The sequence below is a fragment of the Myxine glutinosa genome, chromosome 2 (genome assembly GCF_964187855.1).
Source record: "Myxine glutinosa chromosome 2, kmMyxGlut1.1, whole genome shotgun sequence".
NCBI lineage: Eukaryota > Metazoa > Chordata > Myxini > Myxiniformes > Myxinidae > Myxine > Myxine glutinosa.
In genome coordinates this window covers 40,084,608-40,110,118 of record NC_136262.1, presented here as the reverse complement: position 1 = coordinate 40,110,118, position 25,511 = coordinate 40,084,608, and positions in this window count along the sequence as shown.

The window sequence follows — 25,511 nt, the reverse complement described above, 5'->3', positions numbered from 1 at the left end:
ACAAGACGAGAGAGACGAGTCCTGAAAAGAGCACGCGACGTCCACACAGCCGCAGCAGCAGCAGCCACAGCAGCAACAACAGCAGCTTGGGGCCTGGACGGCAGTTTTGAGCAGGGCCGCGAAGGAACGGCGGCTGCTAAATGCGCCGATCGTGCTGCAGTACCCGTTGGACCGTCCTCTCCCTCCAGCCATCCACCTCCTGCCTTTTCATCCTTTTGTGTATGTGAGTTTGTTCTGTGTGTCTTGTCCCTGGGTTAATTAAGACTGTAGGTAAGCTAGCGTTGCACTGTGTCTCTGAATTCTTCTGTAAATTATTTTCTTATCTTTCCTTCTTCCTTGGTTTCTTTCAATCCTGTACATAGTAATAAATTATATTGGTATTCCTTACCCTTTGTCTTCCTTCTTCTTCACATCCTTCGCTTTAGTCTTTTCCCCATTGAATATCTGTGGCGCGATCCGGCCAACGTTCAGGAATCGGGTTAATTGGGGTAACTGTTTGGCCGCGGTGCCATCCGCTCGGCAAACCAACATCCTTATCCGCGGTCCGTAACAATATATATTTATATATGTATATATATATATATATATATATATATATATATATATATATATATATATATATATATATATATATATATATATTGTTGCGGAGATGAGGACTGTATATTTTTTGATTGTGTGCTGTACTATTATTATTATTGTTGTTTATTCTGCGCCCCCCTACCTCCGGAGCTGTGTAAAGGTGAAAGGGCATCCCATAATTAGTCCACAAGCATACACATCAGCCAAGTAATAGAATACCCCTGTTGAATAGTTATCTCTTATTCTGTGTTTTAGGGTAAGGCTGTGTCTCCCATTAATTGAAGTACTCCATTGCACCCGTGAAAGAGAATAGATCCCCTTTCATTCCCATCCCCAAAATCCCCATTTCCTTCACATCCCCTTTCGTCATTGCCGAGCCTCGATTGCCCATATTACATCCCCTCTCGTCATTGCTGAGCCCTCGATTCTCAATCACCTCCCCTCCAATAACCGCCATTGACCACGAGGCAGGGTCGGAGAAGAAAGGCGTGTCTCCACCTCGTGATAGAGGGGAGGAGGGGCGTACCCGCCCGTCGTCATCGAGGGCGGAGCCCGAGGGTCGCGCGACCAACCAGGGCCGAGGTGAGCACCCCGATGGGCGTGTCCAAAACGCCGGCGGCTTAATCGCTGGAGGCGCTATAAAAGGCGCGCACGGAAGTGAGTCGTGAGTTGGTCTTGGTGAGAGAGGTCTGAGTTGGTCTGAGTCGGTTGCCAGTAGAGGGTCCGTGAAGAGTTGGTCACAAAGAGTTGGTCACAAAGAGTTGGTCGTCAAGAAAGAGTCCTGAAGCTTGTGAGGGAAGGAGAGAGAACCCGTCACACCAACCCACCAAGCTCCGCGTTGGCTCCACCAAGCGTTCACCTCCACCAAGCTCCGCGTTGGCTCCACCAAGCGTTCACCTCCACCAAAGCTCCACCAAGCTCCGCGTTGGCTCCACCAAGCGTTCACCTCCAGCCATCCACCTCCTGCCATTCCTGTCATTCCCCGCGTGAGTCTGCCTTTTGTTTGTTCTGTCCTGGGTTAATTAAGACTGTAGGTAAGCCAGTATTTTCCCTGTGTCACCTGCGTCTTATGTGCTTGTAAATAAACGTGACTGCTTTCTTTTTGCTTGTGTGTAAATAGTCAATAAATTCAGTAGTATTTCCAAACCTTTCTTTGCCTTCGTTTTCCTCTTTGCATTCGTCGTTTTCGTCTTTTCCCTCATTGACTAGCTGCGGTGCGATCCGGCCAACGTTTGGGTGGAATCGGGTGAGTCGGGGATCCTGTTAGGTCGCGGTAATACACCACCGCTCGGTCATCATAACATCTAAACCGCGATCTGTAACAATTGGTTGTCAGGAGTTGGATTCGGACCTGGGACTAAATTTGTTAGGCCCAAATTTTGGAACACCAATTGTGTTAGTAAGTAACAATTGGTGTCTGGGAGTGAGATTCGGGGCCCGAACCAAATTTTTAAAACATCTAAAAAAAATTTGGTCAAAATTTGGAGCGGCCGAAATTTGTTTTGTTTTACAAAACCTGAACTTTGAAATCGCGCCATGGCTGGTCAAGGCGCCGGACGGGATGCCGGTGGGAGAGATAGAGGGGTTAGGAGTAACCCAGGATCAAATGGAGGGGAGCAATGAGGAGGCGGTTGAGGGGGTATCAGGTGCACAAAATGGCGCTCTCGCGCACGAGGTTTCAGGCGCGCAAAAAGGCGCCTCGCACGAGCGCGCGGTAGCCGAGCCCGCTCTATCAACGGGCTTTAACATGCAGCCGATTGACATGCAGGCCCTCATTGCGCAGCTACAGGCAGCTGTACAAATGAGTATGGGGAGCCAAATTGAGCGATTGGGTGAGCGATTGGGAAGCCAAATGGGGGCAATGAGGGACGAAAGGAGGGCTAACAGTGGGCGATTGTTAAACAAAATGGAAGCAATAACGAACAGAATGGGTGACCGCATGCAAAAATGTGGGGAGACCATGGATCGCATGGTGGGCGAAAGGGTCCCAGGGGTGCACGAGGAGGTAAAGCGGGTCGAAAAGTGCTGGTTGAGCGAAGCGGAGGAAAGCACGGGTACAATGACGGGGGTAGAAATCGCGACCCGGGGTTTGGAAAAGCCGGCGACCGATGAGGTAGAGGGAATTTTATTAAAGCCAACGGTCGTCGAGGTGAACAAAGAAATTATGGGTATAGTTGAAATTGGAGAGACCGGGGACTTAAAGTTAAAAGAGCAACAATCGGAGGAAGGAATGGAAATTGCTCAAAGTCTAAATGCACATCCTGATGCTGTACTCGCTAATCCAAATGGAAGTTTGCAGGTTTTGGTGCAGGGAGGAAGAAGAACCCCGAAGGTGAGACGTGCTGTATATTGTGCGGGGAGATTTTGTAAGAGGATGTTTAGCGACAAAAGAATTTTCGCGCGCTTGGGATCGAGGAAGCATCCGGGCGTTGGTGAAGGGTCCCGTGTGAGTGGAAATGGCACGCGTGGGAGGAAAAAGTGTGTGTCGGCGAGTGGGTGTGTTATAAAGTGTGGGAGTTAAACCGAGTGCGAGCGAGAATGCACGTCGGGGTGTACGAAGTGTGACACGGAGAGTAAGGTGGTGGTGGAACGTGTGCGAAGAAAGCACACCTGAATTGGTGGTGGCGCGGGTGTGGGAGAGCCCATGTGAGCGCGTTAGTGGGTGGATGCAAGAGTGCACGCCCATGGTGAGTGTTACGGAGGACGTAACGGAGGAGAGGTGTGGACCAAAGTGTGTGCAAGAGTGTGCGCGAGAGGTGTGGTGTGTAACAGGGAGAGCGTTGGTGGAATGTACGGACGGCGTTGGAATGCCAGGTTTTGTGAGGGTGAAAGGGGGTAGCGTATGCTTGTAAGCATGCAAGTAAAGCATCGACGGTAACCGGGTTAGTGGTTAGAGCGACGGATAGCCGATGCGAGCACTCGGTGCGAGGAGCCCTTTGTTGGATGCGAGGCCCGGCGCGGGTCGATGCTGCGTCGCTTCTCTTCGAAGCGTCGTTGCCGATTCGGGCTTGGCCCCGCCCCGCACGGTCGAGTCCGGGCTTTGTCGGGCGAGGCGACCGGTCCGGTTCGAGGGCGAGTGGGAGGAAGCGGAACGGTGCCCCCTCGTGGGGACGGGGTTCCGACCGAGGGAGATTGAGCCATCGGGCCCGGGACCGCAAGGTGCCGCGCCGAGATGGTGCGTGGAGCCTCGGTCCAACCAAACCACCTCCCTTGAACCGAAAGCCGGACGGATTCAACCTGCAGGCGACCAAACCACCCGAATTCATTGCTCGGCTTTACGAACCGAGTTTAATGATGTCATGACGCACCGAGGCTAGGATATAGCGGACTGTGATGATGATGGTAGTGATTTGATACGAAATTTATAATAGTGGGTAGAATTGGCAGTAAATGGAAAATTTTTGAATTGGTTGGAATTTGGACGAACAAAATTTATAGTGAGAGACCCCCGATGTGGTGGGATGGCAAATCCACCATCCCTCACAGACGGTGGGGGCAAATGCGCAATAGTTTATGGGGTGGCTATGACAACCGAGCCAGGGAGGGCTTGGTTATATTGATAGGGATCTAGCGAAGATGACATTAGGTAACGTTAAGGTTTAGATAGTGACTGATACCTGTACTGGGGACGCAGGTAGTTTAGTGTGGTTGATAATGACGTGGGAGCGCAATAGTTTAAAGGGACGACTGGGAAGCGCAAGTTTCAGAAGGGAGTAGTTAGCTGAGATGATGCCGTGTGTGTGAAGATTGAACAGGTGAGAATTGAACAGGTGTGATTGCACAGGTGTGCAACTGAACAGGTGAATGGAGCAGTGTATGAGGGAGTAGTGGTGATTGCGTGTTGTGCTGACCAAATGGTCCAGGAAGAAAGGAGGGTGCAGGTGGCACCAGGTGTGAGGGCACAGGTGTGCAACAGCAGGTATGGAGAATGGTAGTGTGGAATAAATGGAGTATTGGAATGGATGGTAGTGGAGTGAGTATGGTGGAAATTGTGGAGTGGAGGGGATGGTGCGAAGGTGTGAATGGGGGAAGAGTGGACCCCCATCACGGATACCCGGGGCGGGTAGTGTAAGTGTTAGGTAGAGGGTACAGGTAAATTGTGGTTGGATATTGGCATCTGTGGTGCGGGTGAAAGAATGGTCTTTGGATGGGTGCATTAGTGTTGTGGAAATGGCTGGGCGTGTAGCCTGTTAGTGTGTGTAGTTGGTTTGGGCACTCCACCACTGTGAGGATGTCGGCCAGGTGAGGCCGCAGGTGGGCTCTGGGAGCCGGTAGTTGTGGATGGGGCCCGAGGATCCGGAGGACGGACCCGGGTAGCCCAGTGCCAGAGGGCACCAGGGGGTGACAGAGCCAGGAGAGGGCCTTCCCCAGTTAGTTAGGTTAGGGTGAGGAGCTAGGTAAGCTCGGGTGGCAACTGCAGTGGTGGAGGTGTGCAGGTGGGTAGACCTGCTGGGAGAGCTACATGTCGCAGCCCAGAAATTGTGCGAGGCACCGGGAGAGGAATCGGGGGAGTGAGACCCCAAATTGAGAAGCACCACAGTTTGGTCAATGGGAATTGGTTTTTAGAACCCATAGTGTAAGTTGGCCAATGGATTGGCAGGGAAAGACCCCGGGTAGTGTAAAGTGTGTTAATGTCATTTAGAAAGTAGTTAGGATGAAGTCTCCTCGCACCATCTGCATCCACTCACCTGAGGTGACAGGTACTCCGCACCATGCCATGTTTAATTATTTTTACTGTGCAAATGTTTGGATTGTGAGACGCATCATGACGTGGGTGTGAAATTGTGCGTAATTCCATCTCTCCCTCCTTATGAGGATTGATGACGAATTGGGTGATGGCAAATTTTGAAGTAGAGGGATTGTGGCGACGAATTTGGTATAGAGGAAATATGGGGAAGACGTGACAGTAGTGACGAATTTGTAAATGTGTAGATTTTTGTACATATGGGGTAAGGGCAAGGGTAGGGTAGGTGACAGGGGGGTGACGTACGGTAGGGACGAGCTTTCTCACTTCGCCCTCCGTACGCATTTCGCCTTGCATTGCCTTATTGATGTGTACCCTTGTGACCTTACCCCTCGCTCAATTGTCTTTCCCCTTTTGTCTCCCACATGACCTGTGCACCACTGGGTGCCGAGGGGAGCGTGCGTGGGTCGGCCATTGTGCGCCCGAAATTCCCAGAACCAGCTGTCTGCATCGATGCACCACATTATGGACCACATGTCTGTGGCCGAGCACCACTTATGGACCCCATGGGTTGGGGCATGGCCCCTCTGCTGGAACCGGCCATGAGGGCCCGAAATCTTGCTGGCGGACCTTGGCCACAGGGCACCGATGCCCCACAGGTGAACCACACTAGTCGGCCCTGTGGGCCATAAATAAAATAAATAAAAAGGACACATTGGGTGCAAGTTTTAATACAAATTGGCCGCCAGTAAGCAAAGCAAAAGAATGACAACATCTGGAAGAACAAATAATAATCACCAGCAGAGGGAGCCGAAGAGCAAGAGATCACCTGCAGGGTTAGGGGTTGTTTGGTTATTTTTATTCATGAACAGTGATGACTGTGCACCGATTGGTGCTTGGGTGCGTTTTTGGGTGCTTTCATGGTGCGTCGATGCAGAGCAGACTGTCTCCCCCCCAGAAAGAACAATTACAGGTCCTGGGTTAGTCTTGTAAATAAAAGTAGCGTCAAGTGTAAATAATGCTTCCCACCGTCAGTGTGTAGTTTGAAGACCATTCCGCAATTCGGTTAACTGTGGGCGTAAGTCTGTTAGGCAGGGTGCAATGGAGCAGCGGGACACATTTTTTTATGTTTTAAAACTGTCGCACTCAGGGTCAGGTTAAAAGTAGAGGGAACTACACCTACGTGTCACACTAAAAATAAAAGTTGTAGGCCCGGGATGTGCCTAAGAGGAGGAGGGTGCAGTGTTGCGGAGATGAGGACTGTGTATTTTTTGATTGTGTGCTGTACTATTATTATTATTGTTTATTCTGCGCCCCCCTACCTCCGGAGCTGTGTAAAGGTGAAAGGGCATCCCATAATTAGTCCACAAGCATACACATCAGCCAAGTAATAGAATACCCCTGTTGATAGTTATCTCTTATTCTGTGTTTTAGGGTAAGGCTGTGTCTCCCATTAATTGAAGTACTCCATTGCACCAGTGAAAGAGAATAGATCCCCTTTCATTCCCATCCCCAAAATCCCCATTTCCTTCACATCCCCTTTCGTCATTGCCGAGCCTCGATTGCCCATATTACATCCCCTCTCGTCATTGCTGAGCCCTCGATTCCCAATCACCTCCCCTCCAATAACCGCCATTGACCACGAGGCAGGGTCGGAGAAGAAAGGCGTGTCTCCACCTCGTCATAGAGGGGAGGAGGGGCGTACCCGCCAGTCGTCATCGAGGACGGAGCCCGAGGGTCGCGCGACCAACCAGGGCCGAGGTGAGCACCCCGATGGGCGTGTCCAAAACGCCGGCGGCTTAATCGCTGGAGGCGCTATAAAAGGCGCACACGGAAGTGAGTCGTGAGTTGGTCTTGGTGAGAGAGGTCTGAGTTGGTCTGAGTCGGTTGCCAGTAGAGGGTCCGTGAAGAGTTGGTCACAAAGAGTTGGTCACAAAGAGTTGGTCGTCAAGAAAGAGTCCTGAAGCTTGTGAGGGAAGGAGAGAGAACCCGTCACACCAACCCACCAAGCTCCGCGTTGGCTCCACCAAGCGTTCACCTCCACCAAGGCTCCACCAAGCTCCGCGTTGGCTCCACCAAGCGTTCACCTCCACCAAAGCTCCACCAAGCTCCGCGTTGGCTCCACCAAGCGTTCACCTCCAGCCATCCACCTCCTGCCATTCCTGTCATTCCCCGCGTGAGTCTGCCTTTTGTTTGTTCTGTCCTGGGTTAATTAAGACTGTAGGTAAGCTAGTATTTTCCCTGTGTCACCTGCGTCTTATGTGCTTGTAAATAAACGTGACTGCTTTCTTTTTGCTTGTGTGTAAATAGTCAATAAATTCAGTAGTATTTCCAAACCTTTCTTTGCCTTCGTTTTCCTCTTTGCATTCGTCGTTTTCGTCTTTTCCCTCATTGACTAGCTGCGGTGCGATCCGGCCAACGTTTGGGTGGAATCAGGTGAGTCGGGGATCCTGTTAGGTCGCGGTAATACACCACCGCTCGGTCATCATAACATCTAAACCGCGATCTGTAACAATATATAGATATATATATATATTTATATATATATATATATATATATATATATATATATATATATATATATATATATATATATATATATATATATATATATGTCACTCAACCCAATTGGAGGGAACAGCCCTCCAATTCCCAGCTGCGGCTAGGACAAATTATAATAACCCTATCTCCTCCAAGCCACACAAGGTAAACCCTTTGCTTCATGTATTTACACACACACGCACAGACACAGACGCGCACACTCTCACACACACACAGTTGAGAGATTGAAATCAAATTAAACAGCTCAAAGGTGAGTTTCCCCCTGCCTGGTAAACAACCTTCCCACCATCATGTCAGACAAACTTTAGATCAATGTTGAAAGACGAATCAAACAGGAACCCCGATGAAGAAACTCCTCAAGAGAATCCCTTTGACATCACAACCTGCCTGCCAACCTTCCCTGTTCTGATTTATCCAGTTTGCGAATAACACTGATAGTGCTGCTTCATCCCCAGGTGAACAGCCACATAATCAGAACTCTCCAGTTTTACTGGGGTCACCTCTGTTTTCTGGGCTGTTATCAATGATTACTTTTATCTTTCAAATTAAAATCTCATTTCTTTGGTTTCTACGTAAACTTTACACATGATGCAATTCCAAGTGGCCTTTTGAACTGACATTTCACTGGTAAAATATAAATTTTTGAATGAATGTGCTTTCAGTGGTCCATGAGAAAGTACAATCTGGAATCTTGCTAACCCATGACCTCAATGTCGTCTCAATAAAACCATCAGATCAGTAATATAAAAAAACCATGCTTTTAAACATGATCTTAACTTACACGTTTTACTGAGAACAAAAAGCATTGAAACAAGCGTTACGCCTTGGTCCCCCGTCGATGAAGTGATGTGAGTTGACAAAGTGGAAGACGCAAGGCGGCCATCTTGGATTTTGACGTGGCGACCCAATTTTCAATAGCGTTCTTCCTTATGCATAGATACACCCACACACAATATTAGAAGTTGGTACTTCGCTTATTTTTCAAGATATTCCGCTCACAATGTTCAGACATATATGGCGTCAGACATACATGGCGGCGGCCATCTTGGATTTTGACGTGGGTTGCACCCACACACCAAATTAGAATTCGGTCCTTCGCTTACGCATGCACGCACGCACGGACGCACGCCCACACGGACGGAGGGGAAAACCATAGTCCCCCTTTCGCTCCGCAGTGCGACGGGGGACAAAAAGCTCTCAGAATGAGATACATTAATACTCCAAGAAAAGCGAACTTTTTATGCCTCCGTTGACGAAGTCGCCGGAGGCATTATGTTTTCAGGTTGTCCGTCCGTCCTTCTGTGATAGGTTTTCGTTACCGCGATAACTTGAGAACGGCTGGAGGGATATTCGTCAAACTTGGTGCAGGTTTGTATAATGAGGTAAAGATGAACTGATTTGATTTTGGGGCCACGAGGTCAAAGGCCAAAGGTGAGAGGTCATGTTAGGTAAAAAAATACTGTAACCGTAATAACTTGTGAAGCAATGATGGGATTGTGACCAAATTTGGGGCACTTATGTAAAATGATGTAAAGATGAACTGATTAGATTTTGGTGTTGAGAGGTCAAAGGTCAAAGTCTGTAATATGTCTGTAACTTGAGAACTACTGAATTAATCTAATTCAAACTTGGTACAGGTATGTATAATGATGTAAAGATTAACTAATTATATTTTGGAGGCAAAGATCAAAGCCCTAATAGGTCTATAAGTTGAGAACGGCTGAAGTTATCTCATGCAAACTTGGTACAGGTAGGTATAATCATGTAAAGATTAACTGATTATAATTTGGGGCCAAGAGGTCAAAGGTCAAAGTCTGTAATAGGTCTATAACTTGAGAACGGCTGAAGGGATCTAATTCAAACTTGGTACACATATGTATAATGATGTTGAGATTAACTGATTATATTTGTGGTCAAGAGGTCAAAGGTCAAAGTCTGCATTAGGTCTATAACTTGAGAACGGCTAACGGGATCTAATTCAATTTTGGTACAGATATGTATAATGATGTAGAGATTAACTGATTATATTTTGGGGTCCCAAGGTCAAAGTTCACAGGTCATGTCAGGTAAAAATGTGATAACTTGAGAACAGCTGTATGGATTTAAAGCAAACTTGGTACAAGTATTGTAATGATGTAATAATGTGGGCAGAGGCATATCGGTCAATGTCGTGACGTCGAGGATTATCGTTTTAGTTACTTTTCAATATACTATATAAATATACGTAATTAGAAAGGAATTATTTATATGACTAATTAGATATACAGTACTATTCTTTTTGAGAAATGTTTAAGATAATGAAATGTATGGACAATTTGAGTCTTGAAGTGTTCAAGACTTGTGAGGAATCAAGCCATGTGTTGTTGTTGCTGTTGTTGTCAAGGTTAGCAGAGTTGATTTATATAGACAGATGGTGTTTATCACTCAACATACTCCATAAGCAAAGGACCTGATAAAAAATGTTGTTTAGAAGTTTTAAAAATACTGTTGCGGTTTTTCGAAGCCCGTTCCATTACAAAGGGAAGATTAAGCCACTTTTTCTCTCTGGGTCTTCGAAACCGCGAGACTGAGTCGCCACTTCCGGGCAGACGTGGAAAAGGGTCTCGGGACAATTTCGTACGTACCTTGAGTACCCACGCCGCAGCGGAAGCGGGGATCGAGTCTCGCACGAACCACGCGTGATTGCGTACGCCCGAGCAGATGGTGTACCACGTGACCCGTGCTGTTACCTTGCTTATAGAACCCGATCAGAGCGATCTAATTCATACCATGCGAGGTCAATGATGGAAAACACAAGACGGTCGAATCAGAAGGAAGAACAGATTTATTTACACTATTTACAATGATTTGGTAGAAGCGACACAGGGCAGAACTTAAGCAGTCTTACTTATTACCCAGACAATGGGCCCACTTACACACACAGGGAGATGGAGGAAGAATGTCCGCGTGCCGAACGCGCCTGCTTCGGTCGCTCCAGGAACAGCTCACCCGGCGTGGCCTTCTGGCGGTCACAGCACGTCTCCCGGCGAAGGCAGGCAGGCGGGAAAATCCTCGCGGCACGTATATCGGCAAAGGCAGGCAGAAGGAAATATGCGCGTCTGTGGCCCGGCACGGCTGTCTTTTACAGCGCGATTAATACTGCGCAGAGCACGGGGAGCGGGGCAAGTTCATATACACGGAGTTATTCAGTTCCTCCGATATGACTCGACACAACGCAATCTCACGTGCGTCTTCTCACAACTCCGATTCATAACGCTTCTCACCCGAACTGCTCTGACTCAACTGAGAACTCACGTATATCTGACTTGCCCTGTGCTCATCTCATAACTGAACGCTCTGAACCGACTGAGGTGGGGGGCTCTGGGCACAGGGTTATATCGCCCCGCCCTAGCCCGAATCGAATGTTCCAAACTCCGCCTTTTGCCACAGTGGTAAGTCATTTCCCTCGAGCCCTGATTGGCTGCTCTCGCTTACCGTTGGCTCCTCCTCCGCCTTCCTTCGACCTCGATCGACTTGTTCAGGCCTGCCTCGTGGTATTTCGCGCCAAAACCAAAAGCATCGAGGCATCGTAAGGGCACCTAGTTCTCATTATCCTACTCAACGCAAAACTACAAAACGCAAAACTGATCTGTTCCGCCATTTGTGGCGGTGTCATCGATGGCGGTGTACGCTAACCTCATCAGTTGGTGCACAGCCCACCACCTTTGGAAACAGATGCATCCTGTCTGCTGAGTACCCCAGCTCAACCAGCTGGTCCCTGCTCTCAAATGTTGTGTTTGTGTCCTTCCCCCTCTCTCCCCATCTTGTCTACCGCTCCCGATGTTATTTGTTTTATGTGTCTGTTTGTCTTTCTGTGTGATTAATGTTCGCTCTTTCACGAGCCTCGATCTTGTATACAAAAAAAAAAAAAAAAAAAAAAAAAAAAAAAACTAAACACAGGAAAGGTCTACGCTTACATTTACTAAGAAATAACTGAGCTTAAACGAGGCTACATGCTGTAGTGTAACTAACTAGGAGGGGAAATTAACCTTTATTATAAAACCACAAAACCGCAACAATACTTTAATTGTTCTTCATTTTATACTGAATTCTGAACCACCCGTTTTCCATCAGTTATTCATTCCAAATCAGAGTAACTCGTATAACAATATGAGCCAACACTGGACTTTTGAAATAACGCAATTTGCCCCAGAATGCTTTGTGTGCATGCACAGAATCCCATAGTATCAGTGGCCATTGGAGCACACTGAAGTATCTCATGTGTGCGAGATAAGGTTTGTTAGCTAAAATGGCTCACAGAGCTGCTTGGTTCTCTAGTAGCTGAAAGTGGTGTGCCTCTGCACAACACAAGTATTGGAGAACTTTCACAGCTGGCCGACAGGGGCTGAAATGTTGCAGCCTCTCCGTACTGCAGATTCCCTTCGATATGGACGAGGTCCGAATAACTGTGAATGGGAATTGAGCTACCCAAACCGTCGACGATCGCCGCCAGAGTGGACACGCTTGTGTCAGCTATATTTACATGAGAGCCAAATGTACCAGGAAAACCTCCCTGAGGGAGACACCATATCTGGTTTGGATGCTTCTTAACTGCGATGGGAGTGACATATCTGGGGCTTGTGAATGCATGGGGCAAGTTTAAAATAAACTACAAAAAGATATTTATTATTAACTCTTAGATGCAGGCGCCAAAATCCTCCATAAACGCAGCCATTGGGCCTCGGAGGCCCAACGGATGTATTCGTGTCATGTTTTTTTTTTAATAGATTTTTTCTTTCATATCCTTTTTCAATCCAAGTCGATGCTCATGGATGTGTATTTGCTCAGAAAATGTGAATCATTGATCCTATTAGTTGGAAGAATCCCATACAAGTAATGAATCTTTTTTTTTTTTTGGCAAAAAAATTTTTGGGTTCTTGGTTTTTCAACTTTTTTTCTCTAAAAAGTTAAGGCTCATGGAGGAGTATTTGCTCAAAAAATATGATTCACTAATCCTTTTATTTAGAATGTGTATGTCCACTACTGTCAAAAATCCTACACCTATGCAGCCATTGGGCCCCACGAATGTATTCGTGTAAAGGTTTTTTAATTTTCACATTTTTGTCACTGAATTATTTGTAATAAAGTTATAGGAGCATATAATGAGGTTCATATCAAGAAAATAATGATATAACATAGTCGTACAACAACATTTAAGCGGGGCCTCGAAGGCCCCAGGCCTGCATTCGTGTCGGATTTTCGGGTTATAAGTGGAGAATTAAGATTTTCCCACGAGCCTGAATGAATTTTTTTTAATGTCACTGAATTTTGTGTAACAACATGAAAGTCGGTGAAAATGAGGCTCATTCCAAAAAAAAATTGTACAACATCGTTTTTGCAACAAAAAAACCTTGTGGGCCTCCGAGGCGAGGCAACACTCCCCATGGTGGGGAGTGGGAAGGGGTGAGAATGGGATCCCTGGGTTCTATGAGGGCTGCTATAAATACATGTTAAAAAGAATGTTTAACTTACCGATTTTACCTTAGCAATAACTGGTTAAACGTGGCTTGCACAAGTGAGTCACTGAAAACGCACATGCGTGAAACGCCTCGTTTGCGTTCATACGTCATTTTGAAAATCCATATTCTTTGAAAAAGCTACCGTGCTTGCAAAATTTGAACCTGTCCATTCATCAAGATGGCCAATTAAAACCTGACTATGTTTAGCGATTGTGTGTATATTAACTTCTTTGTTCTATATATATGCACGTGGATGCAAATTCCAGTGAAGGGGATGAAAGGGAATTGTAATTTCACATATTGTATCCATACCTCATCAGGTATATGTCCAACAAAAGCAGCCTTTTGCGTTAATCATGTTCCTCTTACATTCCTAATTCACAATCGCTATTAGTACAGGTATCGTGGCAGATCCCATACTGCGCAGGGATATATTACTTACATGATGTCAATTGTGCTTTGGGGAAAAAAAGAAAAAGAATGATTTTACACGATTGTAATCAGCCTTCCTCTGCAACAAACGCAGCTGTGCGCTTGCTCTCCGATTCACTATGTCAATGTTCTATCTCGGCTCTTACCTTTATCCTGGGCTAAAATGAAATTGCCTACCCTGCTGTATTGTGTCTCTCTACCCTGCTGTTAATGTGTTTCCCGTTGTGCAGACCTGTGTTTTGATATCTCATGAGCATCATGTCCGCTGCCTGCACAACCATATATAGATTACAAAAAGCCCACGAGATGCTTTGGATTTCAAGAGCCGTGCAAGTCGGTGCCACAGCCCGAGACCTGCTGGGCCATTATTTATGAGCTGGTTTGAACCTTGTGAGTGTCCAGGTGAAAGTAGAGAAATAAATAATTTAATATGGGACTCACTTGAGGGAAGAAAAATAGCATTACAATCCTGTATTTCCTGAATTTACAAACAGTGCACTCAGTGAGGATAGTAAAATATATGTCGCATATACATATTACATATATATTAATACAAAGTCAAGGCTCGTGGAGGAGCTATACCATAGAACGGACGAGGGCGTAACAGAAAAGGAGAAACAGTAGAAAGAGAGGGGGAAACACCAACAGCAGACAATATAGAGGGAGAATTGAACAAATAAAGGATGTGAATAAGAATGAGGACTCAGGCAGAACACATGTGATGGATAGAGAAGCAAACTCTCAGGAAGGAAAATGAGGCTTTGCCTCGTTTATTACCATGGATCAGTTCTTCAATGCCTTGATTGCAATTAGGATCAAAAAGGGTTTTGTCCTTCTTTAAGGCTTTATCTCGAGTGTACGGAAACATTTCCCTTTCAACTGGACAGGATCAGACCATACTGGCTCCTGGAAATTACAGTGGTTTTGGTTTGTGGAAATTACAGTGGAAACTGCAGAGTGGGTTTGGTTTGGAACACCCAGCAGGCTGAACCCAAAGGACGCTTTGGGATGACCTGTTCGGCACTCTCATTTGAGGGCAAAGATCACGATTCTGGGACGTCATGTTCAAACTTCACACAATGTGTTGGCTTTATCAATACGAGTCTTTTGAAATGACATAATCTGCCCCAGAATGCTCGGCGCGCATGTGCAGAACCCCTTTGCAACAATGTTTATTCAAGCATGTTAAGGTATATTGTGTGTGCAAGACGAGAATTCTTCCATGGAATGGCTCACAGAGCTTATAAACAAAGCCGAAAAGGCTTGGAAAAGCCAGTGGTTAACCATAATTGTTCTGCAGTTGGAAAGATGAGATGGTATTCATAGAATACTTACCCTGTGCAATTCAACTTGGTGCAAGCCAACTCTTCTGTTTTTGCCTGTTTTTTTTATTTATTTGATCTAATATGGCTGCCAGACCACGTGAGCGACGACATCATAAACTTATATTATTTAATATAATTGTTGTGTATTATATTACAACACATGCGCCAAACATGCTTTCATGTGTATGACCTCATATTTAAGGCACCAATAACGTCATCATTAACAACACCGATTCCCCATATGGAGTTCTTTACAATGAGCCACGTTTCAATTTTTTCCATGCAGTGGTTTTGGAGATATAAGAGGTGAAACGTTTTTCGTTTTTTCCAAGATGGCGCCTGTACTACGTGACCTACGACGTCATAATTATCATTTAAAAATTATATACCGGAGGAGGTGCTTCTATGGTCAAAATTTCAAGTCCATTTGACTAACAGTTGCAGAGAAAGATTTTTTTTTCTTCTACTGATTAGATCAAGCGTTGTACTTGTCGAATTATGAAGTCATAATGAAGGCACCGATGGCATCATGAGTAACACATGTTATTCATAGCCGGCGAAGCCGGTGTTGTGAATGAATGCGTACGTATTGTGTTGAAAAGCCAGATTTTTCTGGATCCCTTGAGAATTTTGAAGCTTTGACGCACCAAATCGCTCAATGGAGGCCGCCATCTTGCGGATGCGAAAGTATGCATAACAAATTGAAAAAAGTTCAATAGGAGTTTGTTTCACCCATCTTTTTTTGATTCACCATCTTATGCACCTCTAATTTGTAATTAAAATACTTTAAGACCAACCTCGGCCCGCACGGGCCTGGTTATCTTCAACGAAAATCGTCACCAAACACCGGAACCAATGAGATTCGAGCATTTGAAAAAATATTTCAAAAACCAAATCACTCAATGGAGGCCGCCATCTTCCGGATGTGGAAGTATGCATTAAAAAATTGCGAAAAAGTTCAATAGGAGTTTGTTTCACCCGTCTTTGTTTGATTCACAATCCTATGCACCTCTAATTTGTAATTAAAATACTTTAAGACAAACCTCGTTCCCCGGGCCCACACGGGCCCTGGTTATCTTCAACGAAAATCGTCACCAATTACCGGAACCAATGAGATTCGAGCATTTGAAAAAATATTTCAAAAAAGCTTTTTTACCACATTTCGGAGGGTGAAAACGGCGTCAAATATTCTAAAATAGACGAAGAATTATTTTTTAGAAATCTCGCGGCCGTAGGGGATCGTTTTACATGGTCAGAAATATCCGAAGTTGAGACGGAATTCACCAAATTAATCAAGAAGGAAATTTTATAAATTTTAATCTCATCCAGAATGCAAATGGTGTCATTTTGAACGATGTACGGTACTTACTACACCTACCTACTACCAACTACCTAACCTACTGATGCCACAGTGATGGGTAAAATAGTGGCAAGAGGCTTTGGCTTCGCCGGCTCATTGCGGCTTTGCAGTCGGGTACTAGTACTTGACAGTGAACCATGTTTAAATTTTTTCTATTGAGCGGTTTTGGAGATAGAGGTGCAACGTTTTTCCAAGATGGCGTCCATACCACGTGACCTATGACGTCTTAACCCTAGTCCGCAGGCGTGGGTATAATCTAATGGACCCGGTACGTTTTTTATTTTTGCTATAATTTGTTTATAAAAACGTTTTTTGGCATGACCCTCCATGAATGCTTCTACAAGTTGGTGATAAACATTTATTCTGTTTATCCAAAAATAAATTATTTTAGTTCCTAGAAAAGTTCCGACAAATTAAAATTTTCCTTAAAATGCAGTCCTTCTGGTCTGTAAGACCCAAGTTATTTTTTGCCTTTCTTTTGTTCTCAAAGTACCTAATTTGCATGTGAGCTGTCCTAAAGTACCTTATTTGCATGTGAGCTGTGCTATGGAAAGTTACCAAACTTATTCACTCGGGTATGAGTCATCTCTGACGTAATTTCCGGTCACGTGTTTATTTTCATTCCATTTTCCTTCCTGCCTTACGTTTTCCTTTGTCGTTTACGTGAGTTGTGTTTTTGGATCGTTAACAACTTCGCTTAGGCTTTTCCCGTGTTTGGACATCGGATTATTGCTTCAATTGCTTTTGTCGAGCTGAGCTTATTTGACAGCATTTTACGATTTTTCCTTTTTATTGAATTTGCATTGGTTCTTTGACGATCTTTGCTTGTTTCTCATTCTGTACTTGACGAAATGTTCGGTCTATTCTGTATTATTTCATTTCCTTTTACTTTTTTATTGTTTGATGTTACGTATGTTTGTTTATTTTATCAATTCGTGTGTTTTTACAGTTTCATTCACTATGGCAAAAAGAAACCTGCCTGCAGAGATGGTGCTGGAGTTGTTGGACTCAGAAGTGCTCCTCGACATTGATGAGGATTCAGAATGCTCTGAACCTAATGAACCAGATGATCACGAACCTGAGGCAGATCATTTGCAAATTCCCTCAGCTTCTGCAGAATGATGTTTATTATTCACTCTTAGATGCAGGCGTCAAAAATCCTACATAAACGCAGCCATTGGGCCTCGGAGGCCCAACGGATGTATTCGTGTAATGTTTTTATTTTTTTTTATAGATTTTTTTCCTTCATATCCTTTTTCAATCCAAGTCGATGCTCATGGATGTGTATTTGCTCAGAAAATGTGAATCATTGATCGTATTAGTTGGAAGAATCCCATACAAGTAATGAATCATCTCATCTGCATATCATCTGCAGAGGTTCAGACTCTGGAATCTTCTTCGAGTGATGAGAGCGATTCAGAGTCCCAAGACAACCGTGGCCAGGACGCTAAAGCGATTGTTCATACAAGTGCTAATGGCACCTACTGGAGTGGAAACCCTCCACCTCAAACCAAAACCCTGAGTCATAACATAATGAGAAAGACACCAGGTCCAGCACCTGGTACAACAACTATGACACCCAATGATGCCTGGGATCTTTTTATTTCGGACAACATGTTTGAAGAAATTTGCAAATGTACAAATTTGGAAGGCCAAACAATAGCAGCGAACAAAAATAAATGATGGAGGGATATCTCTAAAAATGACCTTCTGGCTTTTATGGGCATTTGCCTTTTGGGGGGATATGAAAAAAGGCTGGGATGTTTCCATTCGGGACCTCTTTGGAGATCACCTGTCCAACCCTATGTTTTGTGCCACCATGTCCATTGACAATTTTGAAATAATACGCTGTTACCTGAGGTTCGACGACGAGGACAAGAGAGTTTCGACTAGAAACAGACCGAATGGCAGCATTTCGGTATGTATGGGACCTTTTCCTTGTAAATTTCCAGATGAGCTTTGTTCCAAATGAGAGTGTGACTGTGGACGAGCAGCTGGTACCCTTCAGAGGCAGGTGTAGTTTCAAACAATATATGCCCAGCAAGCCAGCCAAATATGGCATAAAGATTTTCTGGCTTTGCGATTCAAAAACATCTTATGCTGTTGATGGAATTGCCTATATTGGGAAACAGCCAGGTGAAGAACCTCAGAGGAATCTGGGTTCAAACATTGTGGAGCGGTTATCGAATCAATTGAGTAACACCGGTCGCAATGTCACAGTCGACAATTTCTTCACAAGTGTACCTCTTGCTGAATTGCTGCTGGAAAAAGTACTTACACTTGTGGGTACGCTCCGACAAAACAAACGAGACATCCCTTCTCTGATGAAACCTTCTAAAAATCGAGAGCGTTACAGTGCTGAATTTGGATTCAGAAATAACATCACCATGGTCAGCTATGTACCCAAAAAAGGCAAGGCTGTTGTCTTGCTAAGCACGCTGCACCATGACAATTCAGTGGAGGAAGGTGGGAAAAAGAAGCCAGATATCATCAAATATTACAACAGCACAAAAGGAGGAGTTGAGCTCATGGACCAGGTGGTTCGAACATATTCTTGTAAACGGCAAACCAGAAGGTGGCCTATGGTGTTGTGGTACAATGTCATAGATGTTGCTACTTTGAATGCTTTTCTGCTGTACACAGCACAACATCCAGAATTTTGTGAAGGCCGCAAGGACAAGCGACGTTTGTTCCTAAAATAACTCGTCTGCGAATTGGTGACGCCATACATGCAAAGCAGGCTCTAAGGCAATCCCAAGCTCCTGAAGAACATCATTGCCTCATGGAGATTTGTGGTATTACGCACCAGTCTGAACGCTCTTCTCTTCCTGTCATCGAATGTGGTCAACAGCAGGCTCCACAAAAAAAGAAAAGGTGCTATGTTTGTCCTTCCAATAAAGACAGGAAGAGCTCCATGATATGCAAAAAATGCAAGCAGCATGTGTGCAAAGAGCACAGCGACGTTATGTGTCGCAATTGCCATAAGTGAGGGATTTGTTTGATTTGTTTCAAAAAGACGCAGTGCAGTGTAAGCAATTCTTACACGGCACTGTGTCTTTTTATAAATATATTGTTATTTTGATTTTGGCCCCACAAGAGAAATTATACTAGATTTTTGCATATATTGGTAAAAGGAGAAGCATGCGTGTGTACGTGTGTTATTCCCAGCCGCCACTTGATAATTGTATAAACAGGAAAAGCTAGGAACTCGACACCTCGCATCCACGAATACTTATCTTATGCCTATATGTTGTGCGTCCCATTTGCATCCAGGAACACAACAATTATGGTTAACCATCTTGAAATTGCCACTCCTTCGTTTACATGTGGAACATTATATTAGCATGACTGTTTTACTTCCAGGATTCACACTAGAAACGGCAGGTTAAAAGTGCCCTAAAAAGCAGAACCGAGTCACTGAAAATGAGCACACAACACAAGTGTGAAAGGCCTCGTTAGCATTAATACGTCAATTCGAAAGTCTAATATTGTCTCCTACTTTCCTTGCAATTTATGTGAAGGTTCACTCTTGTCTCCTAATGTCCTTTCCTCGATGTAATATATGAATATAATATTTACATACAAGCTGCCCCACATTGAGTCATAGACACTGTATAAATAAGTGTACAAAACTCGTTTTTGACACAATTATTCTGTATTTTAATGGCATGGGGAGTTTGATTAAACATTGGTTTCAGGATTTTTTTCTTAAGTTTTGGAGGTGACTATGATCCAAAATGAAATATGATTGAAGGTTTGGTAATGAGTTATTGAGGAACAGGTGAGCATGAGAGCATTTTTGTGAAGCACTTTGAGATTCTTTAAACCAGGTATTATATATACCAGCAACGGTACCCGCCCTACGGGCAGGGCTTCAATTGGGAGGCCCAAATGATAAGGCAAAATATCAGAAATTGAAGTTTTTGTTTATTTTAAACGATTTATATAAACATCCGTTAAATCATACCACATGCAAATCATCAAAATCTAAATAGTATTTGTAGAATTTCAATAAAAGCCACATCACTGTTCATATCGGTAAATATTATTCTATCATGTTTGGAAAAACTGGAAAATTTGAAAAAAATTGGAAAAACAATATAGCCTATTTTACTCCACAGGGGGTCCCAGGATTACCCACCCAAAATTTCGTTGCGATCAGTTCAGCCGTTTTTGTGGTACCTGGAAACAGACAGACAGACATTTGGTGAATTATAGTAAGATCAGCAGGTTGGGGGTCAGGGGGCGGGGGGAGAATGGGGATAAAGTTGTAAAAGGGGAAGCGGGGGATGCAAAATAAGAAAGTATGTAACATGGATTAATGGGTAAAATTAATTGTGGAGAAAGCAAGGAAATTGGGATAAAGGCCAAGCTGGGATAGGCTGTCTAAAGATGGCAACCGCAGCACAGAGTCGGACATGCAGGTTTGCCGTCACGTTCCTTGGTGTGTTCTCCATGGCGCCGGTGAATAATAAGCACACCAGAACACTTGCCTGCACACTCTCTTCCTGCCTTAGGTGGCTCTGTACATGGCTCTCCTTTAGATTTTCTCTCATAAACAGTCCCTCTTTTAGCTCACTATTCCATCCTCTCATGTCAAATGTGTGTGTATGTGAAGAGGAAGAACTCCCTCTCACTCACATGTTATTCTGCCCCCAAGAGAAAGACCACCAAGCTTGGCTGCTGGTGACCATTTAGGTTAGCAAGAGGTTAAATCCCAGATAGGTAGGGGGACACAATGAGATGATGTCGAGCTGTACGCTACAACAATGAGACGAAAGAGAAGGAGCTTGAACGGATCAACAAAGGCAATTTCATAATCAGTAGATAAAGGGGGATAAAAGGAGTGTAATGAAGTAGGAAGGATGAGGTTGACAAGGTGAAAATGGATGAATAAGTGTGACTTGTGAGTTTGTGGATGAATAAGTGTGACTTAATTGTTTGGGCCTGTGGAGGATCGGATGGCTTTGAGCACAGCAAGGTAAAATAATATGCATGTACAATGTACATATATCCGTTAGCATAAGGTGTAAAGACGTCCTGAACGTTTTTCTAGCTGAGAGTGAATTGTGGGCAGGTTGTTACCTCATTATAAGAACTAGCAACGGTACCTGCCCTACGGGCACGGCTTCAATTGGGAGGCCCAAATGAAAAGGCAAAATATCAGAAATTGAAGGCTTTTTAAATTTATTTTAAACGATTTATATAAACATCCGTTGAATCATATCACACACAAATCATCGAAATCTAAACAGTATTTGTAGAATTTCAATAAAAGCCACATCACTGTTCATATCGGTAAATATTATTCCATCGTGTTTGGAAAACCTGGAAAAATGGAAAAACAATATAGCCTATTTTACTCCAGGGGGTCCCAGGATTACCCACCCAAAATATCGTTGCGATCGGTTCAGCCGTTTTTGCGGTACCTGGGAACAGATGGACAGACATTTGGTGAATTATAGTAAGACTAGCGGGGTCACCCGTGGGAATCGGGTGAACACGGCGAGATCACGGCGAGGTCACGTCTTTTCGAAGCTGCTCCATGCGCTCACGCTTTCGAAGCTAAGTGATATTTCTCAATTGTGTTTTTGTCGAGACTGTATCTATCTTTCGGTTTATGTACCTACAGCGTATCTTTTGGAAAATTTTCGGTGCTAATTTTTCGTTCATGTATACACAATCGTCGGTTAATGGTATCGAGTATTCTGCGGCCTAGTACTCGTAGGCTTAGACTACCGTACCGCATCAGACCTTGTGGTTTGTTTTTCTCTCAGCGATTCGTCGAATGCGCTGAAATTATTTTCGTTCTCTGTTTCGTCCCAGTCGTTCACCCCGTACCTCCTTGTTTAATATCTGTACTCACAAAAAAACAAACAAAAAAAAACCCCAAAAAATATTTCCTTCCCAGGTCTTATTCGTTTATTTGTTGTTCTTTTTGTTCGTTCTTTCTTCGTTCGCGATCACGCGGTTAGAAATGTATAATCTCTCCCCTGAACAACTATCTTCTCTCATATATTATAACACCCTTTTCTTCTTTTCCTACAAAAGGATGCTTTCGTCTTGCTCACCAAATCTATTCATTCCAAAAAATATATATAATACCATCTCTTACAGTTCCTCCTTTCTACATTCCCTAAACTATCCAGAACTCCATCCCTCCTCCAGTGTCCTCAAACGTATTTTTGACTCGAAGGTCTCAAACTCATTTTGCAAAAAATGTTCGTTTCCCATGAATCATACACTTTTCAAAATCCAATCTCACCCCTCCCCTCCAAATCCTCCCCATCACCCATACCTTTCAAATCTCCCCCCTTGCCCCTTCCCTCCCCTCCCTCCTAAACTCCCCCCACACCCCTCCCCTCCGAGACTCTCCCTCGCTCCTCCCCTCCTAGACTCCCCTCACACCCCTCCTCCTCAAAGCATCCTCCCTGCTTCTTCCTCCTTCCAACTTTCACCTTCATCTCCCCAAACCTCCTGCCTTGCTCTTCCCCCTCCTCAAATAACACCTCACTGTGCCTCACCCAATCTCCATCAAACCTTTTGTCCGCCCCATTCTTCCCTTTCTCCAAGCTATTCTGAAATCTCTGACACACCTTCAACAGCTCTCCCTACCTCTTCCTCCTCTCCCTACCACATCTTACCCTACCCCTCCCCCCCACTGTTCTGGACCCGATGCTCCCCCTTCCTCTTCATTAACGGTATGGACCTCAAACATCCGGGGCCTTCGCTCAAACCTGACTGACCTCTCCATACAGGTTGCTTCTGACAAACCAGATGTGATCTGCTTAACAGAAACTTTCCTCCTTCATGATGTCTCTGATGCCTTGGTATCTCTCCCAGGTTACTCCCTCCTCCGGTATGATAGACCTGAGCCTCGTCCTGGAGGTGGGGTTGCTATCTTTATAAAAAACTCTCTTCCTCACTCGCCCTCCACTGCCCTCTCTCCACCTCACCCCCAGGAATACCTTTGGCTACGGCTTCCCCTTCGCTCCCACCTTTTGTTCATATGTGTGTTGTACCGTCCACCAATCCCACCAATCAGCGATGACTCCATCTACATCTCACTGTCTGATAATATGGACCAACTTCTATCTACCCATCCCAACTCTCTCTTCCTCATATGTGGTGATTTCAATTGTCACCATGCCAGTTGGCTGGGTGTGGGTACCACTCTCACCAGCCATGGCTCTTCAGCAAAGGACTTCTGCGACTCACTGGGACTGACACAATCTGTCAATTTCCCGACCCGGATCTCAGTCAACGGAGCATCTTCTCTTCTGGATTTGGTTATGACAAACTTCCCTGAAAATGTCTGCTGCTCTTCTTCTGCTCCAATCGGCTCATCTGATCATGTGCTTGTCAAAGTGGACATCTCTCTGACCATTCTCAGAGAGCCTCCTCAGCGTCGACGAGTCTGGCATTTCACTCAGGCCAACTGGCACGGTCTTCAAGCAGCCATCAATCATCTGGACTGGTCTCCCATCTCTACCGCCTCTGACATCAACTCATCCTGGGAATTCTTTCAAAGTAAATTGCTCTCTCTCATGCACAGATTTATACCATCTCGTCTTCAGTTGTCATACCCTTCCTCCCGTCCATGGTACACGGAATCTTGTGGTGAGGCTGTTGCCCTGAAACAACTTGCTTTCGTCTCCTGGAAAGCAAATCCAACGGAAGGAAATGTCATTTCCTTTCACAAAGCCCGAAACAAGTGTGTGTCCACCCTCAGGAGAGCCAGGAAACAATATCTCACCATTCTCAAGACCGAACTCTCTTATCTGTCTCCCTCTTCCAAATCCTGGTGGCGTCTGGTCAAATCTGTTTCTGGTGTTTGTTCCCCCTCCATCCCCTCCCTCACCTCAAACGGCTTAACGGCTGACTCCGCATGTGAAAAAGCTGAATGCCTCAACTCTGTGTTTGCCTCTAAATCTTGTGTCCCAAACCCATCCCTCTCTGTACCCACCGTACCCAGTCGTACCCAGCTGCTCCTGGACTCTGTGTCCTTTCCTCCTGACAAGGTGGAAAAGTTTCTGTCAACCCTCGACTCTGATTCTGCAACTGGTCCTGACGGCATCAGCCCACGGGTCCTAAAATCATGTTCTTCTGCTCTTTCACTCCCTCTTTCTGTTCTCTTCACCCTCTCTTTTGCTCAAGGTCATCTGCCATCTGCTTGGAAATCAGCCAACATCACCGCTTTGCACAAAAAAGGTGCAAAAACAGATCCCAGCAACTACAGACCAATCAGCCTTCTCCCAATTATCAGCAAAGTCATGGAATCCATCATTGCTTCAGATATTAAATCTTTCCTCTTCTCCAATGGCTTGATCTCTGATCATCAATTTGGTTTCAGACCTGGTCACTCTACTCTGGACATGCTGCTTCTGCTTTCTCAACAATGGATGGAGGTCCTCAACGCCAAACAGGAAATTAGAGCTGTCTCCCTTGACATTTCACGTGCCTTCGATACGGTCTGGCACCCTGCTCTGCTCTCCTAACTCTCCTCCTTTGGTATCCATGGAAATCTCCACGCATGGCTGGCGGACTTCCTCTCTGGTCGTAGTCAACGTGTGGCCCTGAATGGGTTTCTCTCATCTCCTCTTCCTGTTCAGGCTGGAGTTCCCCAAGGTAGTGTTCTGGGCCCTGTGCTTTTTCTGGTCTTCATCAATGATCTCTCTGACTCTCTTGAAAATCCTCTCTATCTCTTTGCTGACGACTCTACTCTCTGTCGCTCCATTCCTCATCCCTCAGATCGGCAGTCTGCAGCCTCCTCACTCTCTGCAGACCTGGACAAAATCACAGACTGGTCAAACAAGTGGAACATGTCTTTCAATCCTGACAAATCTCACACTCTTACAATGTCTCTCCGAAAGGACCGACTGGACAACCCTCCCATCTACTTTCTCAACAATCCTCTCCAAGAAGTTCTGTCGCTCAAGCTTTTGGGTCTCACTATCTGCCATGATCTTTCTTGGGAAAACCACATTTCCAAGCTGGCCTCCAAAGCCAGTCGCCGACTGGGCATCCTCCGTCGTGCGAAGTCCTTCCTTGGCACACCTGAGCTCCTC